The 24,040-nt window shown below is 42.7% G+C and overlaps 1 protein-coding gene across 3 annotated transcripts in view; it reads left to right on the top strand.

Moving 5' to 3' along the window:
* The window catches only part of nlgn3a (neuroligin 3a), a 129,415-nt gene that overhangs the window by 92,191 nt on the left and 13,184 nt on the right, over positions 1–24,040 (top strand). The gene's annotated exons all lie outside the window — the stretch shown is intronic.

Genomic DNA, 24,040 nt, shown 5'->3' with positions numbered 1-24,040 from the left:
TGGTGTGTTGCTATTAATAATATGGCTGCCTTGTCTGCTATGTGGCACCAATCTAGCCGCACATCTGAGACTTTGGAAGCAGAATGGTCATTAAAAGCGCAGTCCCTCTCGGCAGGAGAGTGTTTTTGACCAGCTTATTAAATGTAGCTCAACAGTTGTGTTACCACAGAGGGAAATCTCTGTCCCCATCTTCTTCTTTTTTCCGGCTTCAAACAGAAAACGGCTAAAGAAGTTCAGAAGCAAGGACATTAGCCAGTCCCATGTATTATCTATCTGGCATCGCTCAGGCACTAATTGAACATGCAGATTTGGCTTTTGCCTTATCTTCTAATAATCATTATGATATAAAATGTAAGATGGCTTCTCTGCACATGAACAGAATACCAAGTAGCCAACGACTCAGACGCGTGTATTTGTACGTATATCTCTGTTGATATATCTGGTTCTCCCGTCACAACCTACAGAAAACATGTATGTACTGTATATCTACGCAGATGTATCTTTATCAGTGTGCGTAGCCTGGCTGTCCATGTTTGTGCAGGCTGGCGCGTCTATTCACAGAGCACACATGAGGGAAGGGCTGGTTGTAGAGAAGCTGAAGGTCGTTTGGTTTCTTTTCTTTTTTTTTCTCTTCCTGTAAGCAATCAGGATAAAAGCTCCGCTTCTGAGGAAGTGCTCCCCTTTTAATGGAACTTCTTGGACATTAAAGACAGCTAGTGTGGAGGATCCTTCATGCCAATGTCAGCTCTCATTTTTATTAAGACTTCTGGGTTATTGAGGACCATAAATGTGCATGTTAAATGCTTGGGCTTTATTACAGCAGTGCAATGAGTACCAAGGCTTTTTTATGCAAGACACCACCTGGCAAACACTGAAACCCCTTGAACCATGAGTATTAAGAGGGCAGTGTGACAGGTACTTGGTTTTCAGCTGGGTAACACGTTTTTAAATCCATTTAGTGTGAAGGATAGCAAAGAAGGTGATTAAGTGAAGGGATGCATTGTGGAATGTGTAGAAATTGAGGATCAGATAGATTGAAAAAATCAAATGGCGTGGCAGGACATTTTTCTCAACTTAAATCTGAAATATTAACTTTATGGCTGCTCTTCATCGTGAACTTCTTGCTGTGGACTAAATTGTATCATTCATGCAGTCTTGGAAAGGATGTCGCTTGGACATCATAGGAATTGATGTATTACTGTACAATTTCCTTCAGCTGATTGGGTGAAACTAGAGCTTCTGTTAGAGTGACTTGAGTGTGATGCCATGATTACAGTGAGGCACAAACTGCCGAGTCCTTTATGTTCAAGTATGTGCAGTCAGTGAATCACCTGAACGCAAAATGGCTGTGGACTAAAATGACCCATACTAGCTGAGAACATTTAGAACTGCACTTACCTTACAGGTTCAGTAGGTTATATGATAAAACAGAGTTGATAAATGTATAATCCAAATCATACATTTGATCTGAAATTTGATCTTGATAAAGACTTAATTAAACAAAAACTGAATGTTTGAAAAACTGATTTATTTATTAACTTGGTGATATTTATGACAATACATCAGAAGTTATCACCGAGTTTGTGCTGGTCTTACTTTCTTTCTTGTGAAAACATCTGTAGTAGTGAGTGTTTCTATCATCTCCACCCAGCAACACTCATCACAGTTTTGTTATTTCTGTTAAAACACCCTTTTCTCTCACACCATCACCCTCCAGACTTTCTTTGTACTGTCAACAAAACAAATACTTTATATAAAAAGGATACTGATACAGAGGTATAAGGAATAAAAGATACTGTAAGTAGAATTAGTTTTACACATTTGAGTAAAGATGCCATACAAACAGTATTGGGGCTGATTCTGGAGGGGTCAACTAAAGTAATTTCTTTTTAAAATATAATTTCCATGTGTCAACATGTCAACAATGTAAATTAGTGTGAGTACTATATAATGTTTAAAGGTCCCATGGCATGAACATTTCACTTTATCAGGTTTTTTAATATTAATATGAGTTCCCCCAGCCTGCCTCTGGTCCCCCAGTGGCTAGAAATGACCATAGGTGTAAACCGAGCCCTGGGTATCCTGCTCTGCCTTTGAGAAAATGAAAGCTCATGGGCTGATCTGGAATCTGGAATCCCTTTATGACATCATAAGGGGACAGGTTACCTCCCCTTTCTCTGCTTTGCCCGCCCAGAGAATTTGGCCCGCCCATAAGAAAGAGAGAGACATCATGGCTTGCAAACAAGCGAAGCATGGCAGTTGATCAAGGCCACACCCACACCCTCCACCTTGCCCCGCTTCTCTCCTCCTCAATAGCATTTAAAGCTACAGACACAGAAATAGAACGTCCTAAGGAAAGCTCATTGTGGGACTGGCTCTAGTGGCTGTAATTCTGCACCAAGGCTGAATTTCAGGGAAAGAGACTTCAGATACAGTATTAGGGGACCACTAAGGCCTATATGAAAGCATCCAAAAAGCAGCATGTCATAGGACCTTTAAAGCTACTGTGTTTGCAATATAATGTGTAGAGCTAACATGTCAAACATTAACTTGTTCTAAAGCAACAAATGTGAATATTTGCTGGTTTTCTTCTATGATAGTAAAGCTAATATATTGTTGTCTGTTGGTTGGACAAAACAAGCAATGTGATGTCAACTTGGGTTTGGGGAAATTGTGAAGATATTTTTTGAGTATTTTCTGATTTGAGGGACCAAAATGATCAATTGATCAACTGACAAATGAATCGATGATTAAAATAATTCTTAGTTGCAGCCCAAACCATGTATCAGCCCTTCTTTATACATTACATCTGACATGAAGGGGTGATATATTCTTGACTCTTTTAATACTTTTATTCAAATCGCTTAATATTTAAATTGCATTGTGAGTGACTCCATCTACATGACATCACACAGCAGGTTAGGGAACAGACCTCTTTGTAAGGTCTTGTCTGGGCCCTCTTGGGATTTCACCGCACAAATCAGTGCAAATGACTACTGGGCTGTTTCTGGCATGTCTTTACCCTCGCGGACCTATGGAGGAAGGAAATAAGACTGACAACAAGGCATATTGGACCTAGAATCAATCTGCCTCTGTCAATCTTGCTGATACAGTGCTGTTGTTGTGGGAACCAGAGCCTGCATTGCCATGAGCATCTAACCTCTGCTCTGACAATCATTTACCGTGTACATGCACGCTCCTAGTTGTCCTTAGAGGGAACAACACAAACACTGTTGTAGTGAGACTGCTGGGAATTGTGAGGATGTGTTGAGCTTTGAGAACTTGTGTACTCATTCATTGCTGTATCTTGCGATATCGACAGGTAATCCAAGGCTAATGTAAATGCTGCTCCAAATTACCCTATCTTGCAGAGTGGAGAATGAGGCCATAAGGTCATACAGATGAAGAGTTTGTGAGTCTTACTCTACATCCCTGCTTTAACTGTAATGTTACATCTGGCTGTGACCTTTGTAAATAACATGTTTGGGTTTCCTTTCTGAAACGAGACCCATGGGAGGTTCTCCCTGTGGATCAGCCTACAGGCCTGCACACTCCCACTCCATAATGCCCCTGTGCTGAGCTCTCACCGCACAGATCTGGAGGTGTGATCCATCCACACTTGGTTTCGACTTCATTTCTGTGGACTCAGACATCATGTAGCAGCCTTCCATCTCTTGTGGTCTAGGCATCAAATAAAGGCACCTTGTATGAGCTGGAATGTGAATTGGAGTCACCGGGAAAGATAGCTGCATAACCACATCCCAGGGATGTTATTCATACACGATTCAGCACCATTGTTGTGCAAATGCCTTGTGCTTGAGAAAAACCAGGGACAATTGTCGAAGTTGAATAGACCTTATTTCTGAGATGTCAAAGGCATTCAGCAACTCGACACTGTAAAGTTACCTGTGTGTTTGGGGCACCAGAATGCCTCCGTCTCGAGGTTTGATTTGGCTGTCTGCTGGAGGATGTCTGTGCATCTCAGGGTGTGAAAAAGGCCTATGCGAGATGAGAGAATGGGGACGTGGCTTGTCAGGTACCGTATTCTTCCATCTCGATTGACAAGAGCGATAATTAAACCAGGGGGATGCCATCTCTGCGGAGCCAGAATGCTTGTGTTTATTTACGCTGACTACTCGGCTTTGTTGTCTGCCATATAGTGTGGCCGTCATTGTGTGGAAAAAGCAAACTGCTTTTAACAAGAGGCCTATGTGGCATTTTTCAGTCATTTCTTTGAACGGCAGTGTCTTTGACTTTGTATAACTGACAAAAAAGGCTTTATTTTTTACAAAACAAAGATGGAGGATTACTCACCGACTAAAAGGTATTACTCTCTTTTGGACTCGTTAGAAATTGGAAACTGCCTAATTCAGGCAGCAAATAGGTTTTGTCTCTTCACTACTCAGCTTTGCAAAGAGAAAATGAAGCCAAAGTTGTATTGTGCAGAAGAACAAGGCAGGGCAGGGCCTCCTGCAGAGTAATGTGACGTGGGAGAGGTGTTATTGGGCTAAAGACGACTCCACTGAGGTCCGACAGCCAGTTTGAGGTAACACTCTAGAAAATAATATCCAGTTGGGCTGTACGTCAGAGTGAGGCAGTTTTACCTATCCCTAGCCAGAAGAGAGCAGAGGAATGAATATTTGACAAATGGCCCAAAAACAGTAACGGCAGTTCATTCAGGTAGTCCAGCCATCAGTCTGTCTCTGCTTGCAGCAGGTAGTTGAGCCTATAAAGCATGAAGTTATAGGTGTTAAAGAGCCGAGCAGCAGGTCAGAGAAAGAAGCAGGGGATAATGGAGTACTTTAGTAAATCCATGCCTCCATCAACCAAGGTAATAGCTCAGAGCGTTGCATATACCTAGCCCCAGCTCCACAGGCGTATAAGAATGGGCTTCGGCAGCTTGAGCGACATGTGGCACACATGGGCTGTCTCAGCAATATTCTCCAAGACAATACAATGAGACCCATCTGGTGATGTATCGCTGAGATTACTTTTGGAATCTAATCGCAGCTGATGAACGAGGTGACTACAGAATATGTCATCTGTTGATGACCTGCAATCCCCAGCAAAGACGCTGGCAAGTCATTAGTTCAGGTAGGTGCCATCTATGAATCATTCTTGATAAATCATTGTCAAGGGCGCATTCATACTCTTCCTAATGGACAGTGACAGTAGGATGTTGGAGGGGGAACGGTGGCTGCATCTCCTGGCTGTTCCCCTGCATTCTTTATCCTGTTAGGCTTTAGATCAATTAAACCAATAGCTGCATCATATTGCTCCCAGACTGTCTCGTCTGTTTCCTCTCTTGATTGGTCTAATGACTTGATGGAGGTCTCCTTCTGTCTGTCTGTCTGTCTGTCTGTCTGTCTGTCTGTCTGTCTGTCTGTCTGTCTGTCTATCCAGTTCCCCGCTACCTCGACTCCACTGCCTTAATCTCTGAGGCATTTTCTTCAGTTCCTTTTCCCTGTTCCTCACAGCAGTTTCTTTCTTTTTCCAGTACCCACCCTCCCGCATGTCTCTCTTTCGTCTTCTCACCATGTCTCTCTCTCTCTTTCTCTCGCTCTCTCTTTCTCTCTCTCTCTCTCTCTCTCTCTCTCTCTCTCTCTGCCTCAGTCTTTCTCTCTCTGGCACCAGTGTAAAGCATCCATTATAGAGTGATGCATGGGTGTCTGTGTGAGTGGGAGAGAGGGACTTGGCACTCCTCCTGCCCCACCTGCAGAGGAAGCACTGACAGCTGAGCACTGGGGGCTCATCTCTCCCCCTCCGCCTCCACCCATCTCCACGTCTCTACTGACCTCCCTCCTCCTCTCACACCTTCTCTATCTCCCTTTCTCTCTCACCCTCCCTTTATTCCCTGCTGTTCCACACATATTGGCCCAATTTCTGCCACCACTCACTAGGTTTCCTTTTCGCTATTTTCACATTTCATTATGTCTATCCATCTTTTCTTTTTTACACTGTCTGTTCTGTTCTCTCTTTTTGTCTTTGTCTTTTTCTTCACTGCACATGTTTATTTGTTTCTTTTCTTTTTTACCCACTATTGTAAAAGTGTTTATTCATTAGGCATTCCGCACTAGGCCACATGGCTGGCTAGATGTGTTGTTAAATAGACTGTTTCCCTGTTTGTCTGCCAGATGAACAACTACAGTGTAATTAGCTGAACTTTGCCCTTTAGTGATGACCACGAGCAGTCTGTGTTTGCTTGTTGTTGCTGACAGCTCACCTCTGTGGCCTGCTAGGTCATGCGTTCAGTTTCCGTACATCTATTTATCCCTGCTGAGGGAAAAGCACTCACTGCTGCTGCATGAATAACAGAAGGTACTGTGGAGCTGCCACACCATCTCATTCTTCATCAATTTGGTTTGCTCAACTTGTAATTTATATACATCTTCTGCAGCTGGAAGGGAACATTACCGGGTGTTTCAAGCTGTTTTGGGTGATGTTTTTGAAACGTCTGAATTATTTTTGAAATAAGAAATGTATGACTGTGTGCTCACTTAATTTTTGTATAACCGCTTCATCTACACAGAGAGGAAAGCTACTGCATGATTATAGGCATTCAAGAATATATCGTTCTGTTTACACAGAACCTACTTGCTACAGTCTGTGCTTACAGACCGATTGATTTGGAAGGTAAATTGTTTTTTCAATGTGTAATAAGAAGTGTCGCATAGGAAAAACATCAGTCCAGTTACTTTGCAGAAGGACTAAGCTGGTGTGATTTGCTTGGTGAGAGCCTTTAACAATGTGATATAGAGAACAGAATTCATGTATGCCATCTGGATCCCTATCACTGACATAATGTGCTCCAAGTGCACACTATCTGTGAAGTGTGTGTGTGTGTGTGTGTGTGTTTGTGAACATGTGCACGTGCACCTGCCAAGACGTTCAATTCTGGGCAGTGCAAATGCATTAGCCTTAGCTGTGAAATTTGCATAGTCTGAGCACAATGAAATCCCCAATGAAAAGGAACTTTCGGCAAACATGCTGACGAGCAGAAAGCTCTACTATAAAGGGCCAACATTGTGCAACCTGACAAAAAGACTAAATCTTTAGCTTTTAGGCCCGCAAGGCTGTAATAGATTTTTAGCTTAGAGAGGTAACATACACTCTAGATCCTTTTCAGTGGTAAAAGAGAGTGACTCGCAAATGTGAATGCAGCTGTCAGAGAACAATATTGCAAATGTGCTATTTCACAACTTAAAGACAATTTTCTTCTCCTGGATAGGAAATTCTACGTTAAGTTACAGTGCTCATATTTGGTTACTACAGTATATGGACAGAGAGGCTACCTGCAGACTGAAGAGTGAAAAGACATAAATGGAGTTTGACACTTTGAAAATAGCATTTGCATTTTACAAATTAAAGGGGGTATGTTATGCTCACTTTCAGGTTCATACTTGTATTTTGGGTTACTACTAGAACATGTTTACATGCTTTAATGTTCAAAAAACACTTTATTGTTTTATCATACTGTCTGTCTGAATATACCTGTATTCATCCCCTGTCTCTTTAATCCTCCCCCCCTTAAAAAAAGCCAGTCTGCTTTCATTGTTCGGTGTTTACGGGTCTTCCGCATCTGTGTTCTCTGCGTCTCTGCACCGTAATTGCAGCCGGGGAATGATTGTCATGGCACCCTAGCTGCACTTTCTCCCTATAAATAGCATAGTTGTGACATCACAAACTTACAGAAAGCAGGCTTATTTAAAGGCACCATTTCTGAATGTGTGCAATTTCTGATTTGAGCTATTTCATACTTGCACCATATTTATATAGCACTTCGATCTGCTTTATAATCAAACAAGACATATAAATCTCACTTAATATGGGACATTTAAGTATTATCTGAGGGGCAATGGTTTTTGCATGCTTTTAACAAACTTGCTTTCTCAACACATCATCCAACCGTGTGTGACAGCAAATCATTTTGCACCTTTTTTCAAACTAGCTAAATCAAATGTGGGGTGATAAGCTGTCTGACATAGAGAGGCGTTGGGTAATAAACAGGAAGAAATAATGAACGTGTGTAGCTTTGGGGTTCCTTTTGGAGATTTGTGTACTGTTTTTCTAGTCAGATAGAAATCTCACTATCTTCTGCCCAGAAAGAAATATCCCATAAATGCCAAACTGTTGAAGCATTAATTGTATTACCATGGGTCACAGTGGCTAACCTTAGAGCTACAATTCAACACTTGGTGCAGCTGCTTAGCAAAAAAGGCAAAAAAGCCTTCAAGGGCAATTTAAAGCCCTCATGTGTAGGATTTGAAAATGTCTGATGTTGGCAACTGCTGACTCTGATCTGGAAACACCAAGGCCGTAGCATCCATTCAAGGCTCGGAGGTCAGGTCCATGTATTTGTTCTGTTAATTCTTTGGTTTTCGTGAGCTGGTGTGGGTTCATTTTACAGTAAAAAACACTGGTTTTAAACAGTAGCTATTTTATAAGTTTATTCCATTAAAAGAAAGAAAGAAAGAAAGAAAGAATTCAGTATCTCTCCACCGTCATTTTATTTCTTGTAGCTTGGAGAGGGCTTTGAAACAGCATTTAGACCTTCATGTTGGGAGATAAAACAGCAAAGCTTTATTTTTTGGGTCCATACTTTTCTAGGAAGTTTCCTGGAAAGAATTATGTAATTCAGCTTCAATTATAGGAATAATATAGATGTTAGTTTAGTTAGCTGAGTTTATAAGCAGCTGTTGATTCCCATAAGAACTTCTCCATTTTAAGAATGGATAAAAACCGTGTAACAATTTTTATCACGATTGTCTTATTTTTCAACAAACAATAACATATACCATCAAAATACATTTTTAAGATGCTGTGATCACATAGTACATTTACACTACAGGTTTTATTGTTTCAAACCTTTTGGTTAGCTTTCATTAAGGTGTTTTGATATCATAGGATTTCAGTAGAAACAGAATGGTAGGCTTACATACAGCAATCAAGCAACAAGAAGAATAGTGTTGCCTACAAAATTGATGATGCCGCCTGAAGGCTTTTATTGTGAAGCAGCTGCAGGAAGTGCTGAGGAGGGGTTTGCTGACAAAGCACAGCAATGAAGTGGATCAGAAACCAGTGAGGCTGCTATCTGTTAGATGAAAGGTAAGAACAGCAATGTAGGAGTAAAACAAAACTCACAGTGCCACTCCTACAATATCCATGAGCTAACAAATGCAGATTAAAGCAAACACTAAAAGGAAAGATTTTCCTCAAAGCTGTTCATGATGAGCAGTTTAGTATTCAACATAGTGGCAGACATAGTTGTGTGAAGAATGGACACAAAAAAGAAATTGCAGAGCACTCGAAACTCACACCTGGCTAATTGCTGCAAAATATGAGTGTAGACTTTCAGAATCAGAAGCTCTGATGTAGCCCCACGTTCAGAACAGCTTTTCATTTAAAGCATGCAGCAGCCTTGACAGCTAAAGTGATTCCTCAACAAAGACAAAAAGATTACCTTCAAGAGTGCAAGTAAATGTTAATGCATGTATCATTTGAAGGTGACTTGGGCCCCTGTCAGACAATCACACCTTTGACAGACTCGACATTTAAGTAAAACAAATGCTGCGTCTTGCCAGCCAAACATAATGCTGTATCAAGTTTTTTTATCAACTGAAAAATAGGCATCTCTCCTGAAACATTTCTCCTTGTTTAAGTGAAGGCTGTTTGGAGAGCACGCATCCTCTGCAGTATTTCAGATGTTGACATACCCAGATGGCATGCTACTAATCTTGATTGATGCCCACCACTGTGAACACCATTCACATTGTAGAGGATAATGAAATGTAGCAATGTAACATTTCACAAAAAATCATCACAGTGATCTGTTTATTATCCATTATGAAAGGCGTCATGGCTTCCGACGTCCTCAACTCAGAAAAACAATGCAAAGGAGTGTTTACTTTCCGAAACACAGAGCCGTGCAGGGTGCTCATAAAAATGTCCTTGCTCGCCCAATGTGCTATTCTTAGGGTTCCCCTTAGAGCCACTATCTAATTGGAGCCTTGGTTGTCCTATCGGTGAAGCTATTCTCCACACAGACCTTTTTTATGAGGCCTGTGAGTGACTGAGAATCCCTGTCTGGGTGTCTGTGGCTGTTCTCTGCCCTGTCCCGGGACTCCTGCTCATCGTTCAGGGCTTCATTAGCCGGGGATGGGAGGTGGCAGCAGTGAGGGAACAGCTGTTTAGCTTACCACTTGCATTGTTAGCCAGCCTTCTCCGTATGCCTAACTGCCTAAATCCGTCCCCTAGCTGCTAATAGAATGCTCATTAGAAGAGGAGGAAGACTTGATGGGAAACAGCGCCACTGTGCTACAGCCCTACCAGCTTCCACTACTCCTCCTCTCCCTCTGGTCTCTATTAAAGCACTGTATGGAATAAACATTCCCTCGTGGATCTACTACCTATGCAGACCACCTTGAACTCTCCCCCTGACCTCCTGGGAAAGACAGGGGGTGTATGGGTACCTGAGTTCTCCTCTGAGACAGCCAAATCGCCTCTGTGATACTAAAACATGGTCCTCACTTGCAGACATACTGAAAGATACAAGATAACAAAATCCCAGAGGACAGACAGATGATAGCTCCTGCTTCAAACCCTGAAGACAGAAGTTTGGTGTGTAGGTTTTTCTTTTTCTTTTTGCAAATTCCCCCCCCCCCCACTCCAAACGGTATAGTGCTAAATTATTCAAACACTGTAGATTGTGCTGCCCGTAATTTGTCAGTAACCCAAAAGCACCAGTCTATTTCTCTGCGTCAAAACTAAGGAAGCTGGCGAGGAGGAGGGACAGCTGCGACATCAGAGATGGCACTGTGAATACCTGATGGTGTTCATGGGAACAGCTACAGATCTGAGCCAAAATCACTGCACACCCGTCACAGCCAAAACCCCCTGGCTAAAAAAAAAGGTGGCCTATGTTTGATTAAAATTCAAACAGGAAAACATGTTACCATGGATGTACTTCATTGAATAAACACCGACCAGTAGCTAACATTCCCCATGCAGAAATGCAGGCAAACAAAGTGCACAGCGACATGAGGGGAGACAATGTGCGGTAGAACTGATATGCTCCAAGCTATTTACAGTAAATGACAGCAACTAGATTCTGATGTCATGTGGAAATGTACTCAGGGGACTAGTGTGCAAAGAATACGTATTATTCTCACCTGTGAATAATAATACCATATTGGCCAAATATAAGACAACCATGATAATAAGACAACTCTCCCTTTTGACTGTTTGTTGTTAAATACCTTTTTAAGATAAGAAGCACTCTGAATAAGACAAGGTGGGCAGATTTATACATGGTAAATTTTTTAAATTAAGTTTAGGGAACATAATGATATACACCGTGAGACGAACTGTCAGAGATTCCATATTGTTATTTGACCATTGTGGGCAATGTTGCAAATCAATAAGCAGGAATGTTTTCTGTCAAATTGGATTTTTATATCATGTTTGCATCAATGTGATGAAGTGCCTTGGCTTGTCAGCTATTTAATTCACTACATTTGCCAAAAACAGATATTCCTGTCTGGCTATTTTATATGTTGTACTTCATCACAATAAATCAATGACAGTATAAAATATCATAAACCGTGATATTGGATTTGATCCATATTGCCCATATATTTTCGCATTTGAATGAAATACAGAATATACTGGTAAAAAAAAAAGAGTGATTACATTTTTACTTCAATTATTTAATAATCATAACTCAAGGTCCACTTACTAGCTTTTCCTGGGGCTTTCAAACATTTTCTTCAACAAATGGAGTTTGCTCAGTTGTCATGTGAGCTCAGTAGCAGCTCAAATTCTATCCATATGAATTTAGATCTGTGTTATATGAAAATCTACAATAGGCTGTTTTTTACAGCAGCCGGTCAGTAGACAAGCACAAGTATTTCTAATAACAATAGGGATTGCTCTGTTTTGTTTAAGTGTCTCATAAGTCTTGACAGTGACAATACCAGGACCCTGAAAACAAAGCAGCTAAATGGAATACAGTCATTACTAATTTTATCAATTGCAAGTTTTTCCTCCTAGCTAATGTCAAATTGTCTTCTATGAAAAAATAAATTTGCAATAAACACACAAATACAGACTCATGTTAGTAGCCTACCCCAAATGCCCTATATACCTTTAATCCCATGACTGCAGAAGAGAAAGAATAAAATAATACATACAAATACAAAAATAATGTTATTACAAAATGTAATTTATGACCTTTAAAATCCAAATTCAGTTGTTGCTGTTTAATGTATAGATACCTATTTCCCACATGCTAAGGAGCTAATCTGTGTGTTACAGACCAGACCTGTGTGTCATCTCTTTATGTGGTGGTGATGGAAGCTGACAATGACACATTCTATAGTAATGGCAATAGCCTTACCGATGCCACTCTGAATGTGTGCTGGAAAAGAATGTCTGTGGGTGAGATATGTGTCAAGTGTAGTGACGTTAGTTTCTGTTGAATATGTGTTAGCTTGACATTGAGAAAGTGGAGCGTGCCAGCATGCAGCCTAACTGATAGACGAGCACACACACACACACACGGGCGCATACACACATAACTCATCTCCACAGACCCACATCGATACTGCACAAATATGTACGCACTTGCACAAACACTGCTATACACATTCTGCACACACACACACACACACACACACACACACACACACACACACACACACACACACACACACACACACACACACACACACAGCTATGGCAGGTCCAGGCCCCTGGGATTGGCTGTCATTAAAGGTTGGCCTGCGTAAATATTCCCCCCCATGCTCAGCTCACCTCAGCTCAGCTTCGCACACATGCAAACACACACACACACACACACACACAGGCCATGTGTACATGTAAGTCCACATACTCTCCCACTACAGGGGATGTCATGTGGCTACAGCTGTGTGCCTACTGGCACTGGCAGCAAGAGACACAACAGAGAGGGGAGAATATGGAGGAAGATATGGAAACAGACAGATTGCAGTGAAAGGCATGTTACCATGGAAAAGAGGACGAAAACATTAGAAAGGAACGTGTACACTCTCTCACACAATTGTGATATATTTTTTTTCTTTTTTCTTTACTCCCTTCCACTGCCAACAGCCTGGTTTGAATGTAAAAGACTGATAATCTGAATTGTGACCGCTGAGGCATAAAGGCAACTATTGAATGCCTTTCTTACCTCAGCGAGGTAGTGGTATAGCTCCACAAGCAGCACAGAGAGTTCACCAGAATTATGTGTGTGAATGCACAAGGACCCACACAACGTAAGCAAACAGAATGATGCTAGCTAGCATGGGCAGTATGCTCACACACACACACACACACACACACACACACACACACACACACACACACACACACATATATACATATATACATACAGACACACATACAGACACACAAATAAATAGTGAATGAGGCTGCTGGGGCAGAGGACGCACTGCTCCTCACCATAGCTCAGCTCACGCTCGCTGCCCTTGTGCCGGGACCTCGGCCTGTCACTCCACATTTTACTCCCTGCACCACCACTCCTCTGTAAGCAGCCAACACAAATGGGGATATTGAGGTGGTGAAGAAAGTGTCCACCACTACCCATTTGGCCTTTTCAGAGCTTGACAGAAAGGACCGGAGGTAAAAATACATTGCATTCTGTCCTGCCAAAATTGAAAACGGCTGGAGTGCTGCTGTGAAAGGGGACTGTATATAGTCCTTGTTATTAGGCCGGCTGCTCTGAAATGAGGTTGACACGGCGCCAGACATTGAGATGTTTTCTGTCACTCTGTTTTTTTTGTTTAATCTGAAATTCAATATGATGCATTAGCGTCCCAAATGAAGTCTGTACAATAGATATTAATTACTTGTCCATTACGGTTTGTGATGCTATAAATCTGTTATCAGCTGGCTACCCCAATGACTGAAATTAACTGTCACTTCTCAATATCAGCCAAGTCATCTCCGTGCTTTATTGCCTTCATTACAATATTCATTTCTTAAATGGTATCCTCGTGAGATCGGACAGTAACTGAGACATTGGCAAGCGCTAATTCAAAACATAGATGTCACGACATGCTTATCTGCACATAGTTGGTAAATATCAAAGTAAATGTCAGTGTCTGTATCAAACACCTTGCAAGGAATTACAATGTGTTGTGGACTTGAGGAAATAATGGGAGTGCAGCCATATCATGATCTGCTGAGGTCCATGTATATTTGATAGGGCCTGCCAGATGTGGCCTTGGATATGTGGATGTGTATCAGCAATCTCTCTTACTGAGCTCACAGAAATTAGATTTCATCTCAGGCCCCAGATCTAATACACTGACTTATATATTACTCACAGTTGCAGAGCATCATATAAGCCAATATGACCCTATAGAGATGTGGCAGAGCTGCGCAAAATACAGTTTAATGAAAATGCTTTGAGCCAACTGTTCCGAAAGCCATCGAAACTTCTTGGACGTGGACTAGCTCAGAATGTAGATGTTTCTCCTCTGCATGGGCATAAACTGTCATAAAGACTAACACTGCAAAAAGGCCTTTGAAAAAGTGATGAATATGTGGTGTATTTCTAACCCGAAATTTCATTCAACCAAATCACACTCCAAAATCATTTGAGAGCCTTTGTATTGAGCTCAAGAACAGCACATATTGGAGATGAAATGGTTGCATGAGTCACCCAATGCATTGAGATGCCTGTGTCTTCCTCACAATGAATGCCAAGTCACAGTTAGCATGCAGAGTACCATTTTCTTATGCAGAGAGCCCTTGCCTGCTTTGAATACTCTCTAGGGACAATAGCACCCACAGAGGAATTTTGAGTCTTCTCGCTTATCCTCCCATGACCTCCCATTTATTTCCTCCCTCCCCTCTCCACTGGTGACACAATGAGAATAGATGTGGACAGCTTAGTTCATCCATATGTCTGTCTGTTTGTCTTGCTAAGATGTATTTTCTAGCTTGTAGCACAGATACATGTGTAGTCAGCACACTTTTGTTCAGAGGAGGCATAAATGAAGGATCTCAGACTAATGAAGACTTTGGTCAACACATTTTTAATCTCTATTATTAACGTCAACATCTCAGCAAGTCAGTGTGATTCCTAATCAAAATAAAAAAAAAAAAAACATTTTAATGGATTGATTTAGATTAGTTTTGCAGCAAATCGCTGCTCAGTGGCCGAATGCTGAGTTCAGATAGTCTGCACAAATAGCTCTTAATTGTTGGGATTTCCAGTTGACTTGATTTGTTTGAGTAGATTTTCAGGAAGCCACTGCTGCCAATGGATACACAGTACTAGGACATGTCATAACCCAATTGTCTAAACGTCCACTTACAGTAAGTGGCTATGGTGGCTAAAGAGCCTGCCAGAGTAATTGACTCAATGGGAGTTTACAGTATGAAGCATGAGGCAGAAAAGGCAGACATAGTGCTCTCCAGGGATGGGCTGTTGTGACAGTGCTGCTATCCCTCCACTGTGTTTCTCACAGCACACAGTACACAGGCCACTCATACACACACAAGCGTACACACACTCAATAAATGCACAAACACAGCAGCCTTCCTTTGAGCAGGTAATTCCACAGGCAGGTGCAGGGATAACATTCGCAACGCCATCCCGTCCCAGGCCCGAGTTTCACTCTCAATCTTTAATGTGTGCCCAAGAATGAGGGCGAGGGCGACGCATATCCGTTCTATTTTTGTCCGCTGTTGGTTTGCATAGTGTGCTGCCTTGAATTAGAACGAGTTTGTGTGGCTTCTGGCTGCAGGGCTACTGGTACAATGGTGTGCACACAAGTGTCAGACGCTGTGAGAGAAGAACACAGAGTGACACAGGCACAGCTAGAAGAATATGTTTACACTGTTGGAGAGCCTGTGCCCAGCCTGGCACGCTCATGCCTTGGACAATAGTTAATCAGCCCGGAAGGCTGCTGCTGGTGTGACCACTGACCCTAAAAGGCATCAGTAACAGGGGAACTCTCTATAATAGGAAGGCACTATACTTTTGAGTGGGGCACAGGAATTACAGCGCATCTAGGGGACTATTGTTTTTTTCTTCTAATGTCTCCTCTGGTTCTGCTTCATTAATGGTGGTTTAGATTAAAAGAGTTGCTGATGTTCTTGGTCAGAAAAAAAAAGCTTGCTGCCTACTAGGTGCTCTGTGTGTGGTGCCTAATGAGCTTCCTGAATTATAAGAGCATGTGTATGTGTGTGTGTGTGTGTGTGTGTGTGTGTGTGTGTAGCATTTATGTTGGTGCGTTGTATGGTATACATATGTTACATGTTGCCTGTAGGAGTTTTCCATTACTATTTTCTGTGTAGCTATAGTAGGATTGGACTTCCCTGGAGAGACAGTTGATATTTAGAGGATGCACAAGTGCAGCTAAGCCAACATGTTTATGCTCTGCGTGTGCCATGCACGTTTGTATGTGAGCTACAATCAGATGTAAGCGGGGACATATCCTTTTCTGAACCAGACTCAAAAGCTTGTAAGCTAGTGATCTGCTGTATTGGAAGACTGTGAAAAGGGCCAGGGTAAGCAATAAGCTTCCACCCACCTCCTGCTTTTGGCCGAGATGTGTGTGTATCCATCTCAGTATCACCTCCCGTAGCCCTATAGCTCACAGCTAATTTGTTTCTGTAAGAATTAGGCACTTAGACTGAGGTCTCTCTCTCTCTCTCTCTCTCTCTCTCTCTCTCTGTCACTCTTTCTGTACTTTGCTCTGAATCCCTCTGATTCCCCCCAGGGGGCTGTACACCCCTTGCGATAATTTGTCTGTCACAAATGCTACTGCGCCCTCTCCGTGGCTTTGCTTGGCCCAAAAATGAATTTCAGCCATCCCATCTGGCTGTCACAGGCAAGATGTCGCCAAGAATAGAAGCTTCCCATCCTTCCATATTTCATGGCTGAATTGTCATATTTGTGTGTAACTTACATCTTTGACCCTCCCATGCTAGACATATTTTACATTACAGACTGATTTGTACTTATGGAGCTTTGCTTCCTTGAAGTGAGTGCACGCTTTGTCTTTGGCTGTCACTGTTTGCTGCATATATAAAAATGAACCAAGCTTTGGGGCTGCGATACAATGCAGATTGGGGTGTAAAACATGGTGCATATATTTAGACAGGAGTCAGATGTTTGCACTGTTACTACGCAGCAGCCACTTGCATAATTCTCTTATGAAAACCAGTTTCTCTGGGAGCTGAAGGCACTTATCATTTCCTCTCAGCACAGTGATCTGAAATCTATTTGTGGACACAGTAGGAGAAGAGAGAGGAAATCAGAAAACATCTTTAACAACTTGTCCCATCTAATGAGATTAGCAGGGCCGCTTACACAGTCATGACATGGAGATATACACAGATAACCCTGTAATAACTCATTATTCTTCCCATTTCGACATCGACGCCTATTCAAGGCTCGCTGACAGTGTGTGTTGTTGTTGTGCGTACACAGCTATCAGGCCAATCTAGGCACTGCAGCAGTGTGGATTGAGCTCAGTGAATACCGCTTCGAATGCCACAGCACAAAGAGAGCTAGCAGTAGAAGGACACAGAGATAGTATTCTCTGCTTTTCAGAGGCTGCAGCGTTAGCGACACATGCATGCGTGCAAATGGAAAAATTTCAAGTTTCTCTTGGTGGCTGCAAGGGGAGAGGAGGACAGAAATCAATGCATATATTATGTGCATGCATGTGTATCATGCACATAAGATGTCCTGAGAATTCACAGATAACATCCCAAAAAATACAGGAAACAGCTGAAGAAATAATAAATGTACTAAAGGGCATTTTGTTGCCATGATTTAAGTGCATATGCGATCAATAATGATTCTTTCTTTGTTAAATCTTTTCTATCTTGGGGCACCTGGGTAGCTCACCTGGTTAAGCATGCGCCCCATGTACTGAACTTGCGTTTGATTCCGATCTGCTGCCCTTTACTGCATGTCATTCCCCCTCTCTCTCCCCTTTAATTTCTTTAGCTGTCCTATCAAATAAAGGCCTAAAATGCCCCCACAAACTGTATGTCTTTTATAGAATGTACCAAACATACTGCATGACTTTGTCAGTCACCAGATGTCAGCTAAAGAAAAAAGAGCCTAGTTGCACCCTGTCATTGTCCATCAAACACACTTTACCGGCAACTGCAGCAACTGAGTACTTAAAAGCTGCTCTGAACATAAATTAAGTGTTTTTTTAGCCAGTAGTAAATGAGTGGATTTATGCCTATTTATGCTTGTGCTTCTGTCTGCTAGCACCTTAACTGGATCACATAGGACTTTCAAATAAATAGCAGCGTTATCCTCCTAAGAATGCCAGATCCAATTTGCTGTTTTGAACAATACAACAGTGAAGCAGCAAAAAGTTCAGACAATCACAGAGAAGTATTTAATCTGCTTTACAGCGAACTACAACACGCGCTAATCTGAAATGTCCCGATGTAAACCCACACCCACGCCAATTCCTAGGCTGAAATGATTTCTGAGCATTAGTCCACAAATACTGTTCAACTCAGGTGTGGTGTGCGTGCCTGTGATTAGCAGCCAGTTTGCTGAGTTCAAGGAGGAGCGGTGGCCCTGTTGTGCTGTGCGTGCAGACAGAGGGAGGCCAGCGTGCACGTGATGATGAGGCCCGGAGTGTGTGGTATTGACCAGTGGATGTCACGTCGTGATTAGTAGGAGATATCACACTCGCCGGGCTCAGATGCACATCGATCCTGGAACCTTGGTACAGCCTGTCAGTGGGGTCATTTTTATCCTTGTCTTCCTCTCCTTTCCTTTCCTGCCCTCTCCTTTCCTGTCCTCTCCTCTTCCTTTTTTTTTCCTCTCCTCTCCTCTCCTCTCTAGGTTTTTTTATTATTATTATTTTGTTTAGGTTTTTCTTTGTCTTATTTGTTTTTGATTTATGTGATTGTGAATCTTCTCTGAAAATTGTTCAATAAAGGGACTTTGAAAACCACAAAAACTCTCCTCTCCTCTCCTCTTGCCTCCTGCTATTTCCCAATTCCTATCCTCTCCTACACTCATACCTTCATCTTTCCTCTGTGTTCTTCTCCCATCCCATCCTTTTTTTTTGTCTTTTTCTCTCTCTTCTATCTCCTCTGTTCTGCTTTCTCAGTCCCTCCCTCTTCCCTCCATCCACCCCCGTGGATCAAACTCTTTATCTGGCCTAAGCCACTGCCTGCAGGCAAGCAGGCAGTCTCCTCAGAGGCTGGAGCAGAAGACCGACAGCTTCAAACAACATTATATAGGGCTGGCATGAAGCATGTCTCACACTGATGGATGAAAACACTGGCCCCTCAGACACTGTCTCTATATGGACATGATGAAACACGAGCAGGGCAGTCCTTCTGTTTCAAAGCCCACTGCTCTTCACTTGAATGTTGTTACAACACCTCCCGGGATGTAAGAAAAACTTAACTTTTGTAGGAATTAGGCAACAGTTCGCTTTTGTGTTCTGGTCTATGCAAAACAAAACAGTCAGTTTCTGGGAGGAAGATGCATTTTTCTTTGGCAGCTGTGCTGTTAGATAATCTGTTAAAAAATCAGTCCCGAGTAAATCTGGTTCAGAGGAAACATATGAAGCCAGGTAACAAGAATAGTTGCAATCATAAAAGAGCAAGAAAACAAATCATGCATGCAATGAATCATAAGTAGTGAGTCCTATTTGGGCCATTTCATGTCATGTTTCATTTTTAATGTTTAAACAAACAAGTATGGCAAATAACTGCCTTTCTTGGATTAACGTTCATGCACACACACACAGAAACACTGCCTGGTAGCTTTTGTGCTCTAACTTACAGTATATTGCTGGAGCCAGAGGAAATCCAGAAAACGGCACATGGCCCTTTTCCTGATTCCATCAGCTCGTTCGTTCATTTGAAGTCGACGAGTTTGAAACATTTTAATGGAACAGAAAAATAATGTAGGTGTTGTTTCAGGGCTGCCAGACCAATGTGAAATTATCCATGGACTAATGCATGATCAGACCAGAGGCACTTGTGTTTAAGTGGATGCAGCCTGTGGTATTGTAAGCTGTAGCCATGGAGACAGCAGCTTCAACCCCATGTTATGAGACTGCAAGTGGCCATGGGCGTACAATTAGACAAAATGTGTAAGTGTTCATCTCCCAGCTAGCTTTAAATATTTCAGGTGGGGTTAAAGCACTTCACATATCTTTATCATTTAGAAAAACAGTAACAATGTGGATCCTCATGAAAGAAGATGAGAGTTGAAAATGGGGGGGAAGCACAGAGAAAGAAGAGTGAATGAAATGCTCAAACATAGGCAGAGCAACAGTTATTGAATGTGTCCAATTGAGTGCTAGCCTAGTTTGACTGTAGATGGAGAAATGTTTGTTACAGAGGGAGCTCTGCATAGTCCACGGGTCTGTGGAGATTTGTTTACAGTGAAGTGATGGTGGAGGTAAGATGGCTCAGAGGATTCAGGCTCTGCTGAACGCGGGCTTACGTCTAATAATCAGCAGGGAGGGACTCAGCATGGGCCCTCAGAAAAACAGACAGGGAGAGTGAGATGGAGAGACACCTGAAATCAGAGTAGAGGAAAGATTGAAAGGCGAGGAAACAGCACGTAGAAGATCTAGTAGGAGTTGTGGGGGAAAAGAGAAAGAAAGACGTCCCTGTGGCCACGTTATTCCTCTCTCGTGATGGCTTATATGTGTCTGAGAAGAATTTTGATAAGATTTTGCTGCTTTACATATTTTCTCCTCGATTAGCTCTTTAAAGTGATGTGGGATGAAGAAGATGTTAAGAAAAAGAATTACTGACCTATAAAAAGAGACTTGGCCAATCCAAACTTTCAAGGTCATGTGATAGACATCTTTGTTAAGATTTCTTTTATTTTTTATTTTTTATGTGGATGACATTGTTGAGGAGGTTGTTTAGTGTTCTTTGCGGGATGCATTTTACAGTGGCATTTATCTCAGGGCCACACTGATAAAACTCACCGCTGATGCTTCAGTGATTTTCGCCAGCTGTTCCAGATTGCAAAGTACAGTCATTTATGGCGCTTACTGGCATCATCACCAACAGAACATCCCTGTCCATTAACACGGACTGAACACTCACACATGCATGCCCATAGTTGACACGTAATACATTAGCAGTGATCCAAAACACGGCCGCGTCATGTTACTCTCTCTCCAGTGACGTGGCATTGGCTGGTTAATATCAGCATTTCTTTATGACCGTTACTGTCAAAACATGGCCTAAACCTGTGTGTTTGTCTGAGCCTATGTGTGTGTGTGTGTGTGTGTGTGTGTGTGTGTGTGGTTTGTGGCTCTCAAACCTATGCCGTGGTTGTCATATCCCCAAGGTCAAGCTTTTTTTCCCTCTATCAGCGGTGAATTATCTCCGCAGGCAACTCAGCCAATCCAGGACCTAAACCGCATGGCCATTTAACGCGTGTCTGGCGAGGGGGCAGCGCGGTCGAGGTCGGCAAACCGCAGCGCGGAGGTGGCTGCGGAGCGGCGCGACAGCATTTTAGCAGGGACCCAATGAGTGATTACCTCGGAGCTCCAGTCATAATTCAGTGTGACCTCAATCTGCCAGCGACGCTATGGTTTGATGGATCTGCTCACAATTTGGGTGTCGGGTTCTCGCATGTCAAACACAAGCAGATAATGATAGGGCTATCTGTTGCTTTTACAGGGTAAAACATGCAAGATATGAATGTGGCACACATGTTGATGGTGTTGCGTCATGCCCTTTCCGTTTAATTTTTTCGGGATGTTGAGCGAGCAGTCGTTCACTGCGCAGATGTCAGAGTAGATACTGAAGGCAAAACAATGTCACAAATGGTGAACCCCCATCATGATGATGCCTGTCGTCTGGCGGTCTATTCATCATCTCTGTGTCTTATCAATAAAAATCAGCATAAATACACGCGCGTGCATTTATGCTGACACACGTGCACTCGCAGACACACACGTACACCTCCCAGCGTGGATAATTAGTGGATTCCCTCAGTGGGTGATAGAGCCTGTGCTCTTCTCTCCTCTCTCTTTGACCTTCCCTAGTGAGCTTCCTAACACAGCGGGGCTCATCACACACAGCTCTAATGCATATTTATCGTGTCCGGTGACAGCTCATGTGCGCTAGATTTATACGTTTCTCAACAAGCAATAGCAAAGCCTCAGTCACTCTTCCTCCCTTTCATCAACCAAAAAACGGGAGATAAATCAAGTGTTGTCAACCTGGCTGCAGCCTCCTCAGCAGTCGGCCATCTGTGGGTTCAGACAGACACGAGACCAAGCCTAGTTGCATTCAAGCTGCTCTCCTCAATTACGGCAAACAGATTTGATATACGTATGTCTGTCAAAAATCGCCATGGCAATCACAGAAGCTTCTCTGCTGGCAAACGTTTTCCTACAGCAACTTTCTGATCAAAGACTTTTAGAAAGTGGCTGTGGCACGGCTGTCTGCATTGGGATTCAGGACAGACTCCCTGCGCTATGACTGTCTCTGTTTGCACAGCACAATCTGAGTTGAGATGTGAAGAAAGGCAATACCACTAAAGAGCAAGGGGAGGATAAGGGAGGGGAGAGGAGGAGGAGAGGGGAGGGATGGCAGGATTAAGCCCCAGCCTCCCTCTCTGCCTCGGAGCGGCCATCTTTCATCTTGCGACTGCCCCTTCTAATGCTTTCAAGTGGGTGAAACCCTCGACATCTGCTTCCCCTCCCTGGGACACGGCACAGGCCAGAGTCCTGTAGAGAAGCACAACCACAGGACAGCTCGAAGGGCAGCTTCCTTTGAGCTGCCACAGAACGCTGAGGGCTCATCCACGTAGAATGATGCAGCAGCAGAAAAAAAAAGAGGTTACATCTTAAACTCATATTAAGACGTGGTGATATCTTCGCTGCCAACAGCTGCCACTTTCAGACCCAAACTCATTGTTTAAATACACAAATTGTGGCTCATACAAGTAAACACACTCACCACAGAAACATTTCACAGTTCACTCACCCAGACACATTAATTCTACTTACTACTTGCGAACAAATAAATGTAAATAGCTCCGTAAATAAACACTTCATCTTTGCCAAGAAGAAATAAGCCCCCCGCCGCCTCTGATTAAGACTACCAAAGTGATATATCTGGCACTTAAGTCTTCTGTTTACGTCAAATACAAAGACTTCAACACAGCCACCCACACTGATGCTGAAATATCACAAACTGAGTCTGCGTGTCTGTATATTTCCCTGCTAGTCTTCGTGGCTTAAATGTGAAATTCTCTAATAATGAATAATTTTTTATGCATGCCATTTCTGGAGCGTTTCATCTGCTGCGGCTTTCAATATCATGAGTTCAGTGGTATTCCATGACTCCGGCAGTGAAACCGCCATGAGCAATAAAGCAGCACTGTGAAGTGGTAGGAGCTGCGTCTCTGATTTTCTCTGAGATCGGTAAAACAGCACTCGTGATTTCGAAAACCACGTCCGAACAGAATGAGTAGTGCTGTCAAGACGAAGACTGCAAGGCATCGGCGACGAGGTGATTGAGGCCTCCCCAAGACAGAGAGGGTGGTGTCATGTCACCTTCACTCTGCTGTCTGAAAGGAAGACATTTTTTTTCAAAGGAGAAGCAATTCAATTATTTCTTAGGAAATTATGTTTGTTATTTGGGATTTGTTCCTTGTGGAGAAAACTCATTGTAGATTTCCTTCATACTGCACTGCGACTAAAATGTAATTTAGGAGCACCCCATGAGACTGTAGATTTGTTCGCTTTCGTCTCTGAACCCCTTCCGCCCCCTTTAAAGCCCACCCCCGCACAAACAATATAGATCCACGTAAAAGATGGTCTGTTGACTCTTAGTGCAACATGTGTCTATTTCTGTATAGAAGCAGGAAACCGAGGCGTTCTGTTCCACTCCTTTCATTGTGTGCCACCATGTTGCATTGTATTGCCGAGTGCATGTGTACAGCTCCATTCCTTCTGCAAATGTAGGGAGTAGGAGTCTGGTTTTATTTATAGCAATCCGCCCACAAACTGAAGTA

This window comes from Perca flavescens, chromosome 10, assembly GCF_004354835.1.
Source record: "Perca flavescens isolate YP-PL-M2 chromosome 10, PFLA_1.0, whole genome shotgun sequence".
Taxonomy (NCBI): Eukaryota; Metazoa; Chordata; class Actinopteri; order Perciformes; family Percidae; genus Perca; species Perca flavescens.
The sequence above is the reverse complement of the archived record's forward strand: the minus strand, read 5'-3'. Positions and strand labels throughout refer to the sequence as shown.